Below are 7,520 nucleotides of genomic sequence, written 5' to 3' on the forward strand. Positions count from 1 at the left end.
CCCTTTGCAAAAAATGTGAGTATATCATCCAAACAAAAATGAACATTCCTTAGGATACATTTAATGTCCTCCTGGCCTACACAAATCTTGTAATTATCCACCTGTTTGTCTCGGAGCACCAAAATAAATAGAGTGTCCATTTGTTGATGTACTGCAATAGAATGCAAGAAGTGCAGTCTCCTTATTCTAAATTTCTCAGGGTCAGGAATCCATCTAAGATCTTGAACACCCACCTCTAAATCAAAGAAGTAGGCCTTATTGCCAAACTCTCCTGATTCTATGTGTTGAATCTCCTTTCTAATCTCCATAGGAACAAATTCGAACAAAGTTTCCACTAAATTCCATCCAAATAAATATCCGTTATGAGAAATAGAACTACTACTGGCACCTCCTCGTCGGTTTGCCATTCTCTAATGAGGTGGCATAGTCACAAAGAGGTACGTAATATTGACACTGCCTTGACTGACCCCAAGAATTGTAATTTGACTCTTAGACCGATAAATTAGACAACACCAAAGCAGAACTCTATTGTCCCCAAGACTCACAGGAAATCCAATTATATAATATGGTGACCCCTTATGGAACACAGACCCAAGCAGAGTTATATCATCCCCAAAACACAAAGGAAAGCCAACTTTATATTTTGGTGACCCTTGATAGAGCACGATTACTTGTGACAAAAGAATGATAAGGGAAATGACTATAAAGTTTGAATTATACACTCTTGGAAACTTGGACAACCGAAATTCCTTGACCTTACAGAGACAAATTGATACAATAGGACTACCCACAGAATACGATAGCAGAAAATCATCGACTACAGACTGAGTTTTGTTGCCAAACACCAACATCAAACAATGTAGCCCAAAACTAACAACAATAAGCCATAAAACTCTCAATTTCGTCTGTAAAATGTCAAGGTAGAAGTTACTACTAAAACGAGATAGAAAAAATATCGGGATACCATACCCCATAGACCAAAATAGGAAAATTGAATGAGATCCCTAGAAAATTAGAACCTTGGAGCGTCGATGAGGGAAGCACGACCACCAACTCGAAGACAGACCTTGAGGTTGCGTTGTGCAGAAAGAGGATAAAGAACATTGACCTCTTTCAAGAATTCGAAGACCTTTGAAAGGATAATCACTTGAAACCTCGATTCCCTCCTTTGGGTGACTATATCTCAATTTACTAGCAAATGGTATCCAAAACACCCAACACGCAGTGCAAAACATGAAATAGTAAACTAACCAGCAAGGGCAATAAAACCTTTCTTCACCTTCCAAGATTACGTCGTACCCTTGCCACCCTATGACTGATCCAGGACTTTTATAACAACAGGAGAAGGAGGAGTACCGTGAGGTCGAAATACCATTTATCTGTCATGGAGAGGACAAGTGCTAACACTGGCACACTTATTAAGGAATACATTCCCTCTCTGTTGCAGCAAGCCATAAATGAGCTCAAAACATGCATCATTCCCTCCCACGGATGAGTGCATCAGAACCATTATGGAAACATCAGAAAACATGAAAAAAACCAACAACAAGTCTTGTCCCTCTCTCGTTAACCTCGCCCATTTATGAGGAGATGTCGTCGGTTGGTGGCGTTCTTTCCATTTACCACTGTGTTTCCACATATGGAGCCCATATGGACACTTGGCAATAACATTACGCATTTCAAGAAATATTGGGTTGTGAACATGTTTCCACTCCCATCGGGGACCTAATTTCTCAACTTTACTTAAATGATTGATTAACTATTTTTGTAAGGTGATTTGAGATTATTTTTACGTGGATAAGTGTGTTTATTTTGGAATAAGGCTTCCAAAATTTTAATTATCCATATTTACTAGGTGGATGGTAGAGATTTAACCTTTATGTAATATTCTAGAATATTCACAGTAGTATGCACAAATCAAAGGTCGAGATTTATCTCCAAAGTAGTTACACACTTTTTTCCCTTTTAATTAAATTAATTAATTAAATAATGTCATATGAACAAGTGTCACTTGAAGTGAGTCTTTTTAGGCATGTGGAAATGATAAATCATGGTATTAGCCAATGGTATTGTAACAAAATCTATTTCCATATTAAGAATCTTCATGACATGTGGGGGTAAATCTCCATGGTTCAGAATCTTATTCCATGTTTTTTTTATATATATATATATATATATATATATATATATATATATATATAACTTATATTAATTCTTTTTATAATTAATAATAATATCTGTAGGAATTTACAGGGTAAGTTCCTTAGATTGAACACCAAAGGACACCGCTCACAAACAGATCATTTATCAGTACACCAGTATTCTTAATGTGGTTAAAACCCTCAAAGAGGGAAACATTCAATGGCCTGAGCCAACTCGGCCACTTCAAGCAATTTATTAATGTAAAAGAAAGAAAATTTACATAAGATTCTCTCATAAACGGTCACAGAAAAATGACCCTCCATGCTCTTCAAATAGAGATCATGGACCAATCGGGTGTTAAGCCACAGATCAAGTATCGGTAATACCGAGGAGAGAATGAACCGTCAGATCACTTCATGTCTAGAACATATCGTGACCATCAGATTTGTAAGTTAGAAAAGGTACATACTAAAGAAACACACTTTACCTAACTATACACTAGACCAAGTTATACTTAACTATTTCCTATGTGTCAGAATATCCTAACACCCCCCCTTAAGAACAACTTGGGATAGGATTGAAGGATGTACACAGATGACATAATAGGAGAAGGAAGGAGGCATTAGAGCCTATCCCCTCGTAATGACAAATTCCTGAACTCCAACCATAAATCAAAGTTTAGTAAACTTCGCCTCTGTGAGAGCCTTTGTAAAGATGTCTGCAACTTGATCATCGATTGAACAATATTGCACATCAAGAACATGGTCACGAATGAGATTTCTGATGAAGTGCATGTGTAGTTCAATGTGTTTGTTGCGCTAATGTTGGATTGGATCTTTACATAGTTGAATGGCACTTTGATTATCACACCAAAGTGTAGTCGAATGCTGATGCTGAAAACCAAACTCTGACAGGATCTGACGAAGCCACAAGGGTTCCTTACTAGCTTCAACGATGCCACAATACTATGCTTCTGCTGAATAAAGAGAAAAAAACACTTTGTTTCTTGCAAACCCATGTAATAGGTCCAGAACCGAGAGTGAAGTCATAACCTGCAGTATACTTCCGATCATTAGGGTCACCAGCCCAATCAGAATCAGTGAAACCAACCAATAGAGCAGATGCTTCTGCACTATAATGAATCCCAAACTGAACTATACCTCGAACATAACGAAGTATTATTTTAGTTGTTTTCTAATGACTTTCATGTGGGTTGTGCATAAACCGAGCAACAAGGCCAACATCAAAGGAAAGGTCAGGACGGGTATGGGTCAGATACAAAAGTTTTCCAACAAGCTGACGGTATAAGGGAGCATCAACTTCAGGGGAAGTACAAGTGACTGAAAGTTTAACTCCAGAATGAAAGGGAGAAGGGGTTGCCTTACAATATTCCATGTGAAAGTGGCATAGAAGATCACAGACATACTTGGACTGAGAAAGGGAAATACCTTCTTTGGATTGCAAGACTTGAAGACCAAGAAAATAATGTAAGTGTCCTAAGTCTGTCATTTCAAACTTCTTTTTAAGGCTAGACTTCACATGGTTGATAAGGTTGTGATCACTACCAATAAGGATAAGATCATCAACATAAAGAACAAGAATGATTAGGGACTTACCCACTTTCTTGGTGTAGACATTATTGTCAAAATGACACCTAGAAAAGCTAGTATCTAAAAGAAAACTATCCATTTTGGCATACCAAGCCCAAGGGGCTTGTTTGAGACCATAAAGGGATTTCTTAAGCTGACATACAAGGCTAGAGTCTTTTTGTATAAAGCCAGGAGGTTGTTCCATATAGATTTCTTCATGAAAGAAGGCAGATTTAACATCCATCTGATGGACTTCCCATTTGAAAGAGGTAGCAAGGGAAAGAACAAGGCAGATAGAGTTCATTTTGGAACAAGGGAGAAGGTTTCAATATAGTAAATGCCTTCAACTTGTGAAAACCCTTAGCAACAAGACGAGCTTTATGTTTATCAACTTTTCCATCTGGTCCAAGCTTGGTTCTGTAAACCCATTTACATCTAACAAGTTTGTGTCCCTTTGGAAGAGGAACAAGGTCCCATGTATCATTTGCCAATAATGAACGATATTCTTCATTCATAGTTGCGTCCCAATCTGGATGGCTTGAAACTTACGCAAAGGTGTCAGGATCATAATTCACTAAAACTTGAGCCAGTAAAGAAGAGGCTCTATCGAACTGAGAACGTGTACGACGTTGATCTATAGGATCACCTGCAAGAGCACCTGCTGCATCCCAAGTAGTGCAGACCCATTTTGGAAGTTGAGGAATTGAAGGAAGATCCTGAGAAAGTGGGGCAGGATTGTCATCCTCATTGTCATCATCTGAAGAAGGAATATTTTCAGAAGTAGAAGAGATAGAGAGAGGTGGCACATCCGCCGAGCTAGGCTCGGAGGCCGATATATTTTCATCAAACTTTACATCTCTTATAATGATAATTTTTTTGGAGTTAGGTTGAAGAAGTCTATATCCTTTGACATCTTCAGAATATCCAACAAAAATACATTTTTCACTCTTAGGTTTTAAGGCTTTATGTTTCTCATCTGGAATATGGGCCCATGCTTCACTTCCAAAAACACGAAAGTGACTTACATCTGGTTTAATTGAGCTCCATGCTTCTTCTGGAGTGATATTATTTAAAACCTCAGTAGGAGTGCGATTTACTATGTAATTTGCACAGTTAATTGCTTCTGCCCAAAAAATAAGACTAAGTCCTTTAGATTGAAGCATACAATTAGCCATTTCCTTTAAGGTGTGATTCTTTCTTTAAGCTACACCATTTTGCTGTGGAGTATATGGAACAATATGTTTCAATTGAATTCCATGCTCAACGCAAAATTTGATGAATTTGTTGTTAGCATATTCTCCGCCATTACCAGATCTTAGCTTAAGAATTTGATGTCCAGATTGTTTATCAACAAAGGCCTTAAAGGCCAAGAACATGTTAAAGAATTCACTCTTGAGTTTTAAGAAGTATACCCAAGTGCATTTGGAGAAATCATCAATGAAAGTTAAGAAATACTTGTAGCTAGAGAATGAAACAACTGGAAGTGGACCATATAAATCACTATGCACAAGATGTAAAGGGGATGAGGCGTTCCAAGAGGCACATTTTTCAACACTATCCCGATGATGTTTTTCGAGTACACATCCGGAACAAACACCATCTCTGCAAGATACCATAGGAAGACTTGTCACCATATTTTCTTTACATAGATTTTGAAGGGAGCGATAGTTTAAGTGACCAAATCGCTCATGCCAAAGTTTTCTCACTTCATCATTATGAGCAAAAAATACCGAGGGAAGATTTGATGACCCAAAGTTGTCAAACTTATACAACCTTGTAGAATCATCAACAATGCCAATAGCTAAAATCTATCTAGGATCTCTTAGGTCGTTAATTACAACATCATAAGGTGAAAATTCAACGGTTTTACCTTCACCTGAATGAGTTATCTGATATACAGATAAAATGTTGCAGGATAAGGTAAGAACACATAATACATCATTAAGTTGACCATTGTCTAGATGAATAGTTCCAGACCCTACAACACTAAGAGATTTATCATCACCAACATATATATTTTTGGTGTTACAATCATTTAAAGAAGAAAACATGGCTTTGCTTTTGGCCATGTGATAAGAAGCTCCAGAATCAATGAGCCACTCATGAGAATGAGAAGAAGAAGATACATTTAGTGCATAACCAGACCAAGATGCTTGACAACCACATGCAGGAAGTGTTATTCCTGAATATGAAGTTGAAGTTGAAAAGTGCTCCAAATGGATGTTATGCTTCTTCATTGCTGCTTCCAAGGCTTCCATCTTCTTAAAGCATTTGGATTCTAAGTGGCCATCACGATTACAAAAGTTGCAATGTTTATCAATATTCTTCCCATTGTTTTTAGTTTCCTTATCGTTTTGTTGAGTTGATTTTTCATTTTGAGACTGAAATTGCTTAGGACCCTTGTTTGGTTTAAGACCATTCTTTTTAGGATGTTGCTTCTTAGGATTCTTTGAACTTGGTTGCTGCTGGGTTGCTAAGGCTTTCTTAGAAGCATTCCCAGTATTAAGAAGACCAAGATGTAAGAGTTTTTCTTGTTCTCTTATTAAAGAATCACAAAATGCATCAAAAGAGGGGGACTTGTAGTCTTCTCCTTGAGAAATAAATATTTCTCTAGTGGAATGGAAGGTGGAAACAAACACAGAGTAGGCTGATCCTAACTTAGTAAGAATGAAATAGATAAGGCTACCATCTTCCTTCTCAACCTTAACACCTTCCAAGAGAAGTCTAAGGGTCTTGAACTTGGACAAAAAATCTTCAATGGAAGAAAAAATACTGGGGTTCAAAGTAAGCAACTCATTTTCGAGTTGATGGGCTCTAATTTAATTTTTAATTCCAAAAACAGTACTGAGCTTTTTCATTGCTTCATCGGGGGTATCAATTTATGCGATATGGAATCTAAGGTCTGGAGAAATAGACATCCCTATCAACCCACGTGTTTGATCTTGCTTATTTTCCCATTTGGCTTGCTTATCTTCATCTTGAGGTTTAGACTCTAGGCCTGAGGCTATTCTAGAAAGACCTCTACTTCTGAGTAAATCCACTATGTAGGATAGCCATTAGAAATAGTTGGTGCTGTTAAGAATAACTAGGCATGAAATTTCCATTTTAAAAGAAACGGAAGCTGTAGATGCTGAAACTAAGTGTTCGAATGGAAATATCTCGAAAAATTACGCCGATTAAAAAAAAAACAGCTCTGAAAATGACTTCCGGATGAAAAAGTTATGGTTTTTTGAAGAAAAGTTGTTGAAGATGCCAAAGAACCACGTGAATGTTTTGAAGTTGATGATAATGTTATATTTAATTTTTTTTCCCCATTTCCAAACTTAATCTAATTAACTCACTTAAAAAAAAATTACTTTATGTGACCCACTTTTATAAATAAGTGATAATCACTTTTACAATGGTACTTTATGAACTATTCACTAAATTGTAACTTAAATAAAAGATAAAATGACTTTAGAATTATAAGTGACTCACTTTTTATAATGGGTGAGAACATTTTTACATAAAGTAACTTTAAAACATAAGTTACATGTGTTTTTTGAAAAAGTAACTCAACTAAAAAAAGACTTAAACCCAAGACTTCTATTCTCATAAAGTAACTTTAGACCAAGTGAGTAAGTTAAAAGATTTAGTAATTGTTGGAAATGAGGAGGGTTTTTTTTGCTCACTGAAGCCTTGGGGTGCGTGCTTACTTGAAAACCCATTTTTTGCCTAGAAAACAAAAAACAACCACACAAACCAATCAAACAAGCTCACCAACAGATGCGGCCCTCGAATGACTCTGAT

The sequence above is a fragment of the Pinus tabuliformis genome, chromosome 1_2 (genome assembly GCF_031772625.1).
Source record: "Pinus tabuliformis cultivar Carrire ecotype Pingquan chromosome 1_2, CPIR1, whole genome shotgun sequence".
Lineage (NCBI taxonomy): Eukaryota > Viridiplantae > Streptophyta > Pinopsida > Pinales > Pinaceae > Pinus > Pinus tabuliformis.